Source organism: Cynocephalus volans, chromosome 11, assembly GCF_027409185.1.
Source record: "Cynocephalus volans isolate mCynVol1 chromosome 11, mCynVol1.pri, whole genome shotgun sequence".
NCBI lineage: Eukaryota > Metazoa > Chordata > Mammalia > Dermoptera > Cynocephalidae > Cynocephalus > Cynocephalus volans.
In genome coordinates, this window is record NC_084470.1 from 58,289,427 (window position 1) to 58,305,971 (window position 16,545).

A 16,545-nucleotide genomic window follows, 5' to 3' on the forward strand; every position below is an offset into this window, starting at 1 on the left:
TATTATTTCCTCTGCATTAGAGAACACCTTTTCTAAATGTTGGGGGAAATTTCCATAGTCATTACTCTATCAGAACTTGTGTTTAACTCATATACCTAAGAACCATTCTGGCTTTGTTTGTGTGTGTGTGTGTGTATACATAAAACACATATGTAAATGGATTTTTTTGTTTATTTGCTTTTAAACATTCACCAAAGCAAAAACCATGGGGTAAGCTCATGTTTCTGAGATGCCATCATTCTGAACAACCTAAGAAATAAATCACTTTGAGTTGAATTTTTTCTGAAGCCATAACCTTTCAAATTAAATAGATGATTCTGTAATTGGATAATTTAAAAGCAGAGCCATATCAGAATCCCTATCTTTATCTATAGTTGTATAAGTGCAACCATTTATTTGCAAAATTCATCACTACAAACAACCTACCCAGATGAGCAAACTGGACAAATCTTGGTGTTTTAATCAGCTAAACATGACTCAGTTAAAGATTCCTCTGGTGAGCCATTCCTTTATAAAAAGTTGATATCCCTGTGTTGTATTGACTAAAAGTTCATGATTTATGGAATATCTAAGACTTGGCTCATGAAAACATAGTCACATAGTCACATAGTTAGAGATGTTGGCAGTTTTAGACCTCCTGGCATAAATGGGTAAACAAACTCGTAAACCAAACTATTAACCCCGCATGGTTTTTGTTTATCCCTACTCATTCCTTACATGTAGGCTCAAATCTTTCAGTATTTGAGTTACTCGTTCAGCAGAAGCCAAGAAAACAATAACTTTGTAGTAATCAGAATGTACCCAACTGTATATTGTTTATTGTAAATACTGGTGAACAGCGGTCAATAAATAGTTTTATATTGCTTTTAAAAAAATGTTCTATAAATGGATTATGATGATGATCACACATTTACAATGGGTAAATTTTATGGTATGTAAGTTACATCTCAATAAAGCTGTTTAAAAAAGAAAGTCTAGATTCCAAGTTGCTCTGAGATATACTTCCTTGTTAGGGGCTAAGAACTTTTGTGAAAAAGAGGGGACAAGAAGCGTGTGGAAGTGACGTGGGAAAAGAACTCTGCAGGACATACGTTTTGAGAGGCTGAATAGCCACAGCACTGAAGTTTGAGATGTCCCTACTGACTTCCTGCTGGAAAATCAGACCAGGACTTAAAGAAGATGTATCTGGGAGAAGCAGAAGGCTCAACTACAGGGTACTTATAAAAAAACCCCACCTGCCACTAACCTCAAAGCAAACTGCAAGGTAACTGGCATGACTGTCATGCTAACCAACTCATCAGGCTGTCTCTAGGTGCACATTTTCCACTTGAAGGTTGCCCCTTATTTCCATATTTCATAGAATCATTTAAATCTGATTTAAACTACATGAAATGGTTTGGGGAAAGAGGAGAGAAGATCAATAAAACAAATTTTCCCCAGATTTTGCATCCCCTGGAATGTTGCTTCAGGAACATCTCCTGAGAGATCTTCAGATAAGTCTGAGGATTTTTTTTTTCTATAAATGTTTTTACTTAAGCATAGTAAACCTGTGGACTTTAAGTTATTTTCCATGCCTGCAAGAATGGAAGGGAGATAATGGGCTACATTTTTAACTAAGGTATATGAATTATCATCTTATAACTAAAACTATTGTTACATAAGCAAAACACCTGATCCCTGAGAAATATGCTGAAGGGAGAGTTAACATCGTAAATGACAAAGGCTCCTTAGTCCCGTGTATCAACCTCAGCCTCTAGTTGGAGTTGTTTCTCTCTGGAGGGATGGGTGCTGTCCTGCACCTAACTTAGAGATTTCATCTACTGTAAGTTATGAGAGAAGGAAGCACTTCAATTCTTCAGAAGAGAGACTTTTTCCTAATTTTAGGCAATATTTGTGACAAGTGTCTTTTTAAGATGGAAACTGATCATCATAATCATCTTCCATTAAGAACAGTTCATAATAGATATACAGATGCTCTACACACAGCTATTCCCTATGTTAACTCTTAATAAGTGATAAAAGTACGAAAGTAAATATGCCTCCTGTTAAGGTACAGCTTGGGGCCAAGGAGAAAAGAAAAACAAAGCAATACGGTTCAGATATGGAGTCTACTGCCTGATGCTGCAGAGGGGACTTAAAGATTCTGCAATGTGATCCTGTAAATTTATTATATCTAAGCATCCCCAGAAGTTTAAATGCATCATCTCTATTCCTTCAAAGTTCTGCCTCACCCGCTGCCTCCTTTTGTCTCTCCCCAGCATTCTTTCTCTTTTCTGTCCCTCCTGTAGCTTTAAGAAAGCCAACTTTAAATGGCATTTCAACACAAGTAAGTTCCATAGAGCTGACTGGCAGAATTGGGTTGCGTGGTTTAATTTTCTGTAATACTTTATACGTATTCATCACTATTTCAGCAGACATGTAGGGGCAATTTTATATAGGTCACATACTTGTTTTTAGACGCTGCTGGAGAAGAAATCTCAAAACTGACAAACAGCACACTCAGGCACTGGGTAATATTCTCAGAAGAGAGATGAGAACAAGAAATAATCCACTGGTGATTATACAGCTCTGAATTAATAGCACCATGAAATGTGAAATAATGAAAAAAAAATAGGGATTGGGATTTTGCATCCCACTTTTCCCCAGCCAAACTTCCATCTTTTTGATACATTTTAGTCTCTTCTCCTATTTGCTGTATCCTGCTGGTGTGTAAGATTTGGGTCATTCATGGGGAGTCCAAGAAAAGGAAGAGTAAAACAAGAAACATCAGTAGGAATTACCTTACTTTACACTAAATCGTTAATTGACAGGCTGCTTTCTCATAAGCAATATTAGTTCTACTCACACTTTACTATCACTAATAAAAATACAAATCAGTGACCCCTTCTCCTTCATACCCTTGGCTCATTCCTTATCTGTTTTTTTCAGTGCTAGCCTTAGAAGTTTAAAGTAGAAAGGACCTAGAAGATCGCTTAATGCAAACCCCTAAAATTTAAACCATACCACATTTGTCTAGGTCATTCATTTATCTATATAAACACCTACTGTGTGCCAGTCACTATTCTAGGCAATAGTGGTATGGCAGTTAACCAAGGTCCTGCTCTCATGGAGCGTATACGCCCCCCACCCCCATCACCACCATTACATTGTGCTTGGGCACTATGAAAACAAAGAAGTATTAGTCCAGTTGAGGATTTATGACATGCCCGATGATGCAAATCTCTGCATACCTCAGTTTTCATGTCTAATACCTGCCTTACTTCATAAGATTGAGAGAGGAAATGTAAAAGTGCTTAGAAAATGATGAGAAACATGCTAAATTATTGTTAATCCTCCAACAACTATTATGAGTTAAGTACAGTAAATGTCTATAATAGCATGTACTAAGTGCTATACTACAGGAGTTTTAAAAATGATTAGATAATACATCCCTGGGATGATCTAAGAACACTTCTTATAGGAGATTAGAACTTAATTGAACCTGGGAGGATAGGGGGAAATAATCAAATGGAGCTGGGAGACTGAGAAAGAGACGAAGTGGGGAAAACATTTAGCAGAGCAAAACATGAGTTAAGGCCATGAGCAAAAATAGGAAAATAAGGAGCACACCACTTAGGCTGGAACACACTTATGGAGGACAGTAGTTCTTCACAGATGGCTGCTAGAGAATAGCTAGAGCTTCAAAGGACTGGTGGTCCTGGTGTAGCTGTCAGTCATGGTGTTTTGCTTTCCCAACCAAAGGAGTATACTTTTGATTTAAGCAGGCTCAAAGTCCTTTGGAGAAATTTGATATCCAGACATTTTGGATCTTGAACCATAAGGATACACCTGGGCTGCCAGGGGTCATCTTTCCCACCCTGAAAGAGAGCACCTGAGAATGAAGGCAAAGAGGGTATAGGGGAGAAAGGGGAGAATGGGAGTGAGGGAGAAAGGTGGAATGAGAAAGAAAAAAGCAGAAAAAGAGAAAAAACGGGGCAGAAAGCAATAGAGAAAAGAAAGACTTATGTACTTGGTATTATTCTAAAAACTTTACATGTTAAAAAAATCTAGCTATAGGTAGTCAACAAAATATACAAACGTACAATGTCTGGTACTTACAATGGTAAATACATTGAGGAAATATCTAAAACCTAAGAAATATACATTTTGCCTGCAGCTAGCTGTCTGAAGTTTTCTTCGCAGAACAGAAATCTAAACCAGAAAGGGATATGATGTTAAAAAAACAAAACTGAACTACAACTCAAGAGATCTAAGTTCTAATCCTGGCTGTGCCACTCAACTTTGGGTGTGACCTCAAGACTTTTAGAGCCACAGACTAGTCATCTAGAGTAAAAATAGTAATAATAATAATAATAATAGTAATAATAGCGTTGCTACATTATTTTAAAAATCCATTTTAATTTTTTAAAATTTTTATTTTTATTGTAACATAGTTGATTGTACATATCTGTGGGGTACAGAGTTGAATATCATTACCTGTGTGCAATATGTGATGCTCAAATCAGGATAATCAGTGTATTCAACAATATACAATGTCATTGTTTTTCGTGGATCTTTACCAATCCCCCGCCCCACCCCACCTCTGGTAACCTCAGTTCTCCTTTTCAAAGTTCAGTGTATTATTGTGATTGTTGTATCTTTCTTTCTTTTTTATTTATATGGTTTTTTTTTAGCTTCCACTTATGAGTGAGAACATGCGGTATTTCTCTTTCTGTGCCTGGCTTATTTCACTTAACATGTAATATCTATTTTAATTTTAAAATTAATTGAGAACTTTGATTTATCCATTCATCTTTATATTCTTCAAAATCCTGGTAAAACCTAACTTACACATAAATAATCAGCTGTTATTGGATAGATGGGAGGGCCTGGTCATTTGTTTAAGTACATGAAAGTACTTGTCACTTGGGTAAGCCAGAAAAATCATGACAAATCTAAGAACAAACCATAATGTCCTTGGGAAGGTTCACAAGTGGCATATGGAGGAGGGAAGAAAAGGTGGTAAAACTTGGATAAACACTTTTTAAATTAATAAAAATATAAAACACAGTAAGTTGTTTTTACAATATTATTGTCTTTGTCTCAGTTCACAAATCATAAAAACACAAATGTAATAATACAGTCCCACTCTGGATTATTACAGAGAAATTAACCAGAAAATCATAAGAGCATATAGATTTTTCTGATGCTCTGAGGTTGAAGCTAGGAATCAATCTGTAATTGACTTAACTACAGTCTTAAAACCTTTGAGAATACCTTCAAGAATAGTTTTTCTTTTCCCCCCTTTTACTATTATTACTAAATATTTTAGTAAATCTATAGCAGAGTTTAAAAAACAACAGAAAGGCAGGAAGGAATGGAGAGGGGGAGAGAGGGCAAAACAAGTACAGGGTTGGGCCCTAAAAGGGATCTTTCAGTTCTTGACCCACGCTTTGCCACAAGCTAACCACGTAAATTTGGGACAGCCCTTTTATCTCTTCTGGTCTCAGTAATGATTTTTAAGGATGCTTGTTCAGTTCTAGAATTACAACAAAGAACATTCTACCAATCTTTGAATCACATCCTTTTTAGAGAAGTTGCACCTACTCATCTATTTCAAAGCTAATAAAGACAATGTGTTTAGGGCTCCAATGATGCAAAAGCTTCTCACAGAATAATACTGCAAATCCAACACCATTTCTCACTCCTTAAATGAATCCATGCCAGGCTTACTCCCTACCACTCCAACAGGAAGGTCATAGTCTGGGTTCGCTGGTCTTCTCATGGCCCCTGCTAAAGCCTGTGTTCCATTCTGCCCCTGTGCCTTGCTCATGAGATCAGTGGTCCCCGGCTTGAAATGCCTCCTCCCAACCCACATTCCAGAGCTATGACTTGGGTCTCAAAGCTTTCACAGAGCTTCTCTGATGACTTTAATACTGATTTTCCTCTTAGCTTTTTCAACAATCACTGTTACAGGAAACAATTTAATACTTAACCACATATCTTCTTCTTAGTCTTTAAATTTTTTTTAAACCTTTAAATATTCTGTTCATCATAAAAAATTTCATTATTTCACATATGAGAATGTAAATTCATTAATATGTTTCTTTAAAAAGTAAAGACTGCTTTTACTACATTATTTCTTCATAATGCCTAGTTCACTGGATGGCACAGAACAGTATTCAATAAATACATTGCTATCAAAACTACCAGGAGATAATTACTCATTTAACTGACTCATTTAACTTCTTGGAAAGTGATTTGCATTTAGTATGAAAAGCATAAGGAATCCCAGAAGAATTTAAACAATAACCTATCATTTCTAAAACAAACTTTAAAAGGCTCAGTGATTCTGCTTATATTTCTTGCCCTTTGGTAAAGAACTACAGTTTTTAATCTGAGAAGTGGGTACATTTTCCTCACACCTTTCTAGAGAAGTCTGGTTTTCAGGTGCAGAAGTTTGCTGGTTACTACCCTCCCCAGTGGTGCGACAGCTCTCTCAGAAGCCATTCTCAGAACCGCCAGCCTGTGGCTATCACTATTATTAATGAGCACGTTTGACAGAGGCTCACTCCCACATCTTCATTCAATGCTGCTGACCTAGATTTCGTTCTTAAAACTCCACAGCAAAAACAGTCAAACTCCTTACTTAGCAGGAACAACAGCCTTCAGAATAAAAAAAATTTTTTTTTAGCAAAATTGCAGTCTCAGAGTCTATTTCAGTAAAAGAATGAAAAATGAAATTCTAAGCCAGAAGCAATTTACATAATGCAATGGATATAACCCTTACTCCTCCCATTAGTCATTTCTAGATACCTTGGTTCTCCTATAAAAGTAGAATGGGAAAAGACAGGGGCCAGTTTCAATTTCTGTGAAATTGAAGGCATTTAACAGAAAAGACAAGTGGCTAAATATTTAAGGGACAAATTAATCAAGTAGCATACCTATGTATCAAAGCCAGACTAATTCTATCAGATAAGACCATTCCAAGTGCAAGACAGACCAATGGACTTTAATGTAACAGAATATAGAAAGTTTTCTGATATGGCTTCAGAGTCTACATCACAAATAACCTTCAAGAACGACCACTTGTCAAGGTTTTATGTCAAATCAAAGCAGAATATCCATAGTTACGTTAAAACTATCAAAAACTTCTCCTCCTAACTACATATATGTGTGAAATGGATTTACTTCACAGGTGTACTTCAAACAACATATTGTAACAGGTTAAATGCAGAGGCAGAGATGAGAAACTAGCTGTCTTCTATTCAACTAGACATTAAACAGATGCAGAAAAATGTAAACCATCACCATCCTTCTTACTAATTTATTTCATTTTTGAAACTATACTTCTCATTAAAAATGTTATCTATGTTTACATAAATGGGTTTACTGTTATTTTTAAATAAAATAAGTATTTTTAAAGTTCCTCAGTTTTATTTTGACAAACATTGATAGATATAACCCATATAAACAAAACCTCTTTGGGGGGGGTCCTAGCAAATTTTTTAAACAGTTTTTTGAGGTACAACTAACATACAAGAAGCTACACATATTTAAGGTGTACAATTTGATAAATTTTGACCAAGAGAGTGACCCAAACATATTCATCACTCCCAAAAGTTTCCTAATGTTTAAGCATGTAAAGTTTTCCTGATACCAAAAAGTTAGAGAACTGATGACTCAATAAAGCTGGGGGAGAAGGGGTGGGGAGATACATACCTAGAGACATTTCTCCCTCTAGAGAATACTGCTATTTATTGGGAGAGTCAAGTAAAAAGATAAAGAAGCAGAAAAAGAACATACATGGAGACAGAATACTCAGGTTCTAGTCCTAGCTATTTGGAGAGATTTTAGTTAATTTGTTTTTAATTCCTCTGAACCTCAACATTCTGACCTATATCATGAAAGGATTATATTAATGTCTGGTCTCTAGGCTCCCGTCCAGTTCTAAAAGTTTGTTACTCCACACCCCTGTAACTGCAGTGCAGGCTCACTCTGGTTGCCTCTTCCAGCCCGTCTTCCCTCTCTCCCTTCTCTCCTGCGGAGTCAAGAGACCCAAGACAAAGTACAGGCTTCATATGTTTTCGTGATAGAAAAAAACATGTAAGAAATGTAATAATGCACAACACAATATCTCATTAAGGGCTAAACTGTGTCATGAAGATATTTAAATGGTATGAAAATAAAAGGTAAGAAAAATTAAGGCTGACAAGGGGGCTTCACAGAAAATATATGTATACGATATTTTCAATTACTGTTGACACTGTAAGTAAAACATCTGAGAATATTTTAGGTTATTATTACAGAAATAAAATAAAAGTGACAAGGGAAATATGTGTATATACATTAACTATATTATAGAATGATAAAGCAATTGTGGCAAAATGTTATCAACTGGTAAATCTGGAAAAATACACAAAAGTTCTTTGTTCTATTCTTTCAATTCTTCTGTAAAATTAAAATTGTTTCAAAATAAAAACGGAAGTATTTATGAAAAAGTAAAAATATTTATATTTTCTAAAAATAGAAAAAAGCGACAGGAGAAAGCTAACTGCCTTCTCAGATTTTTAGCCAACTCTGCTTTTTATAAATAGATTTAAATGTTCATATCCAACTATGAGTAGTAGGGTTTCTTTCTCCACTGTACTAAACAGGCAGAAAGCCTACCAACCTTTTCTGGATTTGAAATTAATATTTGACAGATGGTTAGAAGACTTATTTAAGAGTTCAGAGCTCTAACAATATTTGAAAATACTGAAGCACTGAAGGAGGTCTCCAGCAGGAAGGAGATGATGCCTTTAGGATAACAATTTCTTTTTGATTCACTGTAAAACACACCAGTATGCATGTCTTTGAAATGTTTTAAAAGACCACACATTATGCTTGTTTTGCTTCAACCAGAAATTCTGCCAATGTTTCCCAGAGTGGATACAGCTGAAGGATGCTACCATGAGACCGTAATATAGGCTAAGCTGGCAGTAGTTTAGATGTAAACACTACACTGTTTTCAGTTGTTTCTTCTACCTCCCATAATACTAGATTTACTAATATATCAAATGTACATTGTTCCTATAAAAACATGTCTATACACAACTTTTCTCATTTGCCACAGAGGCTGTTATACTCTCCTCTCCAGCTCCCTCCATCCAAAATAAAATCTCTGACTTTACTGAAAATGATATTCTGCCACTGCTCTTCACCACAAACTCATCTACATCTGAGTCCATCATTACTTCTTTCCTTCCTATTTATGGGGAAGGTATAATCCCTCACCTTTATTTATTTATTTTTTAATTGGAAAAAAGATGCTAAACTAGAGAATATTAGAAATACTTATACTTACCTGGCAGGCGACATACCATGATCAGAAATACTTGTCATTCTCCTCTCCAAAAATAGCACTTATGCAAATGTGTCCTTCATTACCTCCCTTGCCATCCGGTCCTCCAACCTCCTAGATTTGCTTTTTTATTCCTTCTCTCCTCACTTCTCCCCCTCTGGCCGTGAGCACAATTAAATCCCAGGCACAAAATCCAAATTATGTTAAAGAAAAAAAAAATCCCCTAGGGAAGAATTGATGGATTAAAAAGAAACTTAGATTGTAATTTGAACAAACCAGTTTGTTTGTTTTTAAATTACAAGATAACTGGAAAAAATACTGGTGAATTGAATACTGATTCAATATTTGATATTATGGAATTGGCGTGTATTTGTTAATGGTATCATAATTATGTTTTAAAAAGAAATCATTTTTTAGAGATACATACTGATATAAACATTGAATGATATGATGTCTCGAATTTGCTTTAAAAAAAAAACACCTAGGGTCAGGAGGGAATGAGTGGGGAATAAATGAAATCAGATTGCCTATGGAAACCAAACTACTAAAGGGTCTCTCTTCCTGTAGTCTGACTCTCCTCTTCCTAACATAAAACATGAAGCCTTAAAACTATTCAATGTTTCCCTGTAACCTAATTACAGGGCAAGTTATGTCACACAAAGATTCTTTACAAGCTAGTCTTAAATAATGTTTTAATGTCATTAATCATCCAGTCCACTTTGCAGTTTCACTTCCCAGCTAACCAAACTATTCCTGACCCACATCCCTCTAGTCTTTTACATAAGCTGCTCTCTCTATCTCAAATACCTTACTTAGCTCCCCTCACACTGTTTGCCAGCCCAAGGCTTACTCATCTTTTCAGGGTCACCCCTCTGGGTATTTCTCTCCTGCTCTGGCTCATATCCTCTTACTATATGTACAACAAGGGAGTCAAGGGCAAATCATCTGCCAGAATCCTCCAAGATATGACAAACCTCTGCTTCTTTGCTTTACTAAAGCCAAATAAGTTGATGCAGGTACTTGATGCAGCAGTTTTCTCTCTGCTCCGAAAAAAATGCAATAGAAACATGAGTGCTGTCTTTTATACCTACTGGTCATAACCATGACCCATTCTTGAGGAGGATTTGTTAATACTACACATAAACACATACCAAGTCTTCAAAAGAGGGGTCAGTATGTACCCAAGCAGGTGATCAATTTTCTTGAAATGCAATGAAGTAAGGTAACCTTTAACTCAACTATTCAGAATTTTACATTAACCCATTTCAGGTGGTTGACCAGGTCAAACTGCAGTTTTTCTTTAACTAAGTTGAATGAATCAAACATAACAAACACACCAATGATTTAATGCTATCTTGAGCTGCAGTCTTGATACATTCAGCTATCATTTAAGTACATGTACTATACGCTAGGTTCCATTTGGGTGGGTTCTAGGCATAGAGCACTAAATAAAATGGACAAGAATCCCCACCCTGAGAGAGTTACATTCTAAGCAAGCAACATCAACAACAGAGTGCCAGGAATGAGAGAGGGGGTATCCTCCTCTATTTATGCAGCCTAAACGACATCTTAAGATTGTGTTCCTTTCTAGGCACAACAATTTAAGAGGAACACTGTATTGGTTATCAGTTTATTGTCTTTCAGTTCCAAATCTAGCCTTCACTGCTCTACTTGTAATAACGAAAATGGAGCCTTTAAATATTTTCTTATGCTGAAACTGGAAGAATACTACAGGAGGAAGAGGATTTCTTCCTGATTCCACTGTTTTATTCTCTTCTTATTTCTGTGGCACTCCGCTGGTGTGTGGGACGCACAGTGGTGCTCAATGAGACAAGTTTCAGTGGCACCCCACAAGTGACTTCAGGTGAGTTCTGCTGTCACCTCAGCCAACTTTTCTGTGAGTTTCATCAGCACCATCCAGGGTAGCTTCCTAGAGAGTTTTGTTGGTACTGCAGCAAACAGTATTCCTTCTTGCCAGCCTCCGTCTGTAGCATCTCAGGAACATCTCCGCACTGCAATACACTGCAGTTTTAACTTCATCAAAGAGGTCTGAATTTCAACCTTGAGTGGGCTCTCTCCCAAAGTCGTCTCTTTCTTGCATTCTTTCAAGCATAGAGGTGGTAACTGCCCCCTATATCTGGCACTTGTATATTCTCTAGAGTTCTCTTTACCCCTTAGTAGTTAAAATATTACTAGTTAATAATTCTTTATGCTAACTTTCCCTTGTTCAAATTACTACGATTTTGTTTCCTGACTGGACCCAGACACAGAATTAGTATCAAAAGTAGGCTGATCCCAAAAGATAGTTTACAAACATGGGATGTGGGGATTGGTTTGGTCATGCTCTTGGGTTTAAGTGCAGTGCTAAGCACCTTGTCAATGGGAAATGAGATGTTAGTAACCTATAGAATGCAGTGGCAACCCATTACTTGAGGCCTTGGGGGACAGGTACCCACTAGGATACAGAAGAAAATAGCTTGCACACCAAAAAAATTGCAAGACTCTGGTAATAATATATTGGCAGAAACCTAAGAACATGTCTAAGAGTAGATTCTAAAGTGTCGGACCAAGGAGGGTGGAATAAAAGACTATGTTGGGCATAAGTTATTGTTACTGGAACACTTACTAGAGATTCCAAATTTAATGTGTTTGCTTCCACAGCTGAATGTGGCTATAAGAGTTCACTTAGTTGGCTGACTAAAATTTGGATTGGAGAATAAACTATGTTTAATGAGGTAGAGATGCCAAAGCTTCCCTGGCAATATGTAAAGAAAGAAATCCAAAAGCTTAGGGAGAGAGGAATGTTGGAATGAATTTTTCAAGTGTGATTTATGTTGACCAACGAGGTCCAGAAGACACTCCTCTCCTCAGGCATTGAGAAATACATTACCGAGATGAGTAACTTCATCTATGAAAAGCTCTGTGGTTGTTCTCCTTTGTAGCATGTACCTGTCCCCTTAGACCTGAGTTGGCAAACTTCATCCATGAAAGTCCAGATGTAAACACTTCAGGCTTTACAGTCCATTAGGCCTCTAACATAACCCCTAGGTATGACCATGGGGGATGCCAACACTGAAGTAGGCTTCCTGATTTCAACAGGGATGATGGGAACCTAAAATAGCAGATCACCACAAACAAGGTGGGAACATCTCCTATAAAGACAGTAGGGATATATCAGTAATCAGACTACCTTGGCTCACTAGGATCTCCAGCAGCAGTTAATTGATCACTGAGTTCTACGGGCAGCCTACTAAAAAATGGATTAATCTGTATAATTAAAAAAAACTCTAGCACTGGTAGTAAAAACATGACTTGAAAATTGTAACCTCTCATCCAGTTTACAGACTCAAAACACTTCACAAACCCAGGACCCCTTGAGGAATGACCTGCAGTATTTCTTTCTTTTTTTTTAAAAAATTTTATTTTGTCGATATACATTGTGGCTGATTATTGCTCCCCATCACCAAAACCTCCCTCCCTCCTCCCTCCCCCCTCCCTCCCAACAATGTCCTTTCTGTTTGCTTGTCGTATCAACTTCAAGTAATTGTGGTTGTTATATCTTCTCCCCCCGCTCCCGGTTTTTTTTTTTTGTGTGTGTGTGTGTGTGTGTGTGTGTGTGTGTGTGTGTGTGAATTTATATATTAATTTTTAGCTCCCACCAATTTTGTGTGTGTGTGTGTGTGTGTGTGTGTGTGTGTGAATTTATATATTAATTTTTAGCTCCCACCAATACGTGAGAACATGTGGTATTTCTCTTTCTGTGCCTGACTTGTTTCATTTAATATAATTCCCTCAAGGTCCATCCATGTTGTTGCAAATGGCAGTATTTCATTCGTTTTTATAGCTGAGTAGTATTCCATTGTGTAGATGTACCACATTTTCCGTATCCACTCATCTGATGATGGACATTTGGGCTGGTTTGAACTCTTGGCTATTTTTCTTTTGTTTTTATGGCAGTGGTAGTTATTTTTCAGGAAGCAAACCCAGTACTCCCTTGAGGATTTCTTGTAAGGGTGGTCGTGTGGTAGTGAAATCCCGCAGTTTTTGTTTGTCTGACAAATATACTATTTGCCCTTCATTTCAGAAGGATAGCCTTGCAGGGTAGAGTATTCTTGGCTGGCAATCTTTGTCTTTTAGTATTTTGAATATATCATCCCATTCCTTTCTAGCTTTTAGGGTTTGTGATGAAAAGTCTGACGTTAGCCTGATTGGGGCTCCCTTATAGGTGATTTGACGCTTCTCTCTTGCAGCTTTTAAGATTCTCTCTTTGTCTCTGAGTTTTGCCATTTTGACTATGACATGTCTTGGAGAAGGCCTTTTTTGGGTTGAATACGTTGGGAGATCGTTGAGCTTCCTGGATCTGAAGATCTGTGATTTTTCCTATACCTGGGAAGTTTTCTGCCACTATTTTGTTGAATATGTTTTCAATGGAATCTCCATTTTCCTCCCCTTCTGGAATACCCATGACTCGGATATTTGAGCACTTAAGGTTGTCTGATATCTCTCTCAGATTTTCTTCAATGTCCTTGATTCTTTTTTCTTTCTCTTTGTCTGCTTGTGTTATTTCAAACAGCCCATCTTCAAGTTCAGAGGTTCTCTCTTCAACTTCGACAAGCCTGCTGGTTAAACTCTCCGTTGTGTTTTTTATTTCGCTGAATAACTTCTTCAGTTCAGCAAGTTCTGCTACATTTTTTTTCAGGACATTGATTTCCTTGTACATTTCCTCTTTCAGATCCTGTATACTTTTCCTCATTTCCTCATGATGTCTAGCTGTGTTTTCTTGTATCTCATTCAGTTTCCTTAGAATTATCTCTCGAAATTCCTTGTCAGTCATTTCAAGGGCTTCTTGTTCTATAGGATCTAGAGTTTGAGATTTATTAACTTTTGGTGGTGTACTTTCTTGATTTTTTGTATTTCTGGTATCTTTTTTTTGATGTTTATTCATTGTGGCAGGGGGTTTCACAGTCCACCGGTTTGAGACTAATGACTAACTGGGATGTTACTGTGGTTGCCAATTTCATATGGCTACCTCCGTGGCTGCTCAGTTGGCCTCTAGTACCTTGTGTGTCTGGTTGCCTCGGGTCTTGGGCTTCTCCGGGGAGCCACCTTTCTGGTCAGCTTGGACTCTGCTGGGCTGGTGGATCACGTACCACAGGGTGTGTGATCTCTGTTGAGCTTTCACTTCCCGTGCAGGACTTCTCCCTGTTCCGTGTGCTCTGGCCCAGGCTGTTGGATCGTTCAGTGGCGACCCTACAGGGTGTGTGGTTTCTGTCGAGTCTCCGCCTCCCTGGCCGCATGTCTCCCCACTCTGTGCGCACTGTGCTGGGCTGGGACGTGTCTTCTGCAACCCTCATCTATCAGCTGGGCCTTCAAGACCCTGCTCGGCACTGCCTCGCCCAGGAATTCTACCAGGTTTCTGGTAAGTACAGACGACCGGTCGCTCTGGGTGCCTTTGTAGCACTGTGTAGATCTTTCTCGGGACTTGTTCACCTTTCTATCCCCCCGTATGAACCGAGTCTAGTGCCCGCCTGCAGCCAGCTCTCCGGCAGGTTAAAGCGGACCTGGGAACTCTCCTACCACACTATTCCCAACTAGAAATTGGTTAGGCTTTTTTCCGAACTGGTGGCCACAGAGATGGTAACTGCCTCCCAGTAACAGGAATTTTACCGGGGGCGGAGTCCAGGGTGTGGTGGAGTGACAGTCGGCCCGCCCTTACTTCCTTGCCCTCCCGACACTGGCCGGGGACACCCCACGCCACCAAACCACCAGAGAACCGCGGAGGGAGTGGGAGGGGAGGCCGGCCTGCAGGCTCCGGAAAGCCCTGCGCCGGGCCAAGCAAGTGGGAAGGCTCAGTGACGGCCGAGCCGGGCGGAGCTGCTAGCACCTGGGAAAATGGAGGCAGCCCCGGGGCGGTGAGTGGCCTGGTGATGCAGGCGGGAGCCGGGTGGGCGTCAGCCCCCCGAACAGGGCTGGTCCAGGGGTCACTCACAGGGCTGTGCCAGGTCAGGCGCTCACTCTCTGCCTCTGGTTTGCTGCCTTCCCGTTCTCGGTCGCTGCCGCCTCGGGCTGTTCAGTCGCGGCGCGGCTCGGGCGCTCCCAGGAATCTTCTTTAATGCCGGCCTGAAACCTCAAATCCTGAATAGGGCAGCTGGCCGCCTTCAGCGTGGCCCCGGCCTCCGGGATCCTGTCTGCATCCACAGCAGCCCTGGCCCTGTGTTCCCTGTTTCGAGACTCGCTTTTGCAGCTAAGAAACAGTTCTTTTCCTGCTCCACACTTCAAAGCTGTTGCCTGTAAATGACGCAGCCTCTCCTGCCGGGGGCAAAGTGGCGGTCACACCCCACGACTGGCCACCAGCAGCGGTCCTTCCTTAAGAGATGGCAAGAGGAAGGTCCACAAGTTTCCCGGCTGCCTGAGGCCCAGTGGCCGCCTTCTCCACCTCAGCTACTCCGCGCCAACCGCCGCAGCCACCGCCATCTTGAAACTGAACTCTTGGCTATTGTAAAGAGTGCTGCGATGAACATTGGGGAACAGGTATACCTTCAACTTGATGATTTCCATTCCTCTGGGTATATTCCCAACAGTGGGATAGCTGGGTCATATGGTAGATCTATCTGCAATTGTTTGAGGAACCTCCATACCATTTTCCATAGAGGCTGCACCATTTTGCAGTCCCACCAACAATGTATGAGAGTTCCTTTTTCTCTGCAACCTTGCCAGCAATTATCGTTCAGGGTCTTTTGGATTTTAGCCATCCTAACTGGGGTTAGATGGTATCTCAGTGTGGTTTTGATTTGCATTTCCCGGATGCTGAGTGATGTTGAGCATTTTTTCAAATGTCTGTTGGCCATTTGTATATCTTCCTTAGAGAAATGCCTACTTAGCTCTTTTGCCCATTTTTTATTTGGGTTGCTTGTTTTCTTCTTGTAAAGTTGTTTGAGTTCCTTATATATTCTGGATATTAATCCTTTGTCAGATGTATATTTTGCAAATATTTTCTCCCACTCTGTTGGTTGTCTTTTAACTCTGTTAATTGTTTCTTTTGCTGTGCAGAAGCTTTTTAGTTTGATATAATCTCATTTGTTTATTTTTCCTTTAGTTGCCCATGCTTTTGGGGTCGTATTCATGAAGTCTGTGTCCAGTCCTATTTCCTGAAGTGTTTCTGCTATGTTTTCTTTAAGAAGTTTTATTGTTTCAGGGTGTATATTTAATTCTTTAATCCATTT

General features: G+C 39.1%; 1 protein-coding gene across 19 annotated transcripts in view; it reads right to left on the reverse strand.

The window, feature by feature from the left end:
- Positions 1 to 16,545, reverse strand: part of MAP4 (microtubule associated protein 4) — a 191,962-nt gene that overhangs the window by 68,060 nt on the left and 107,357 nt on the right. The gene's annotated exons all lie outside the window — the stretch shown is intronic.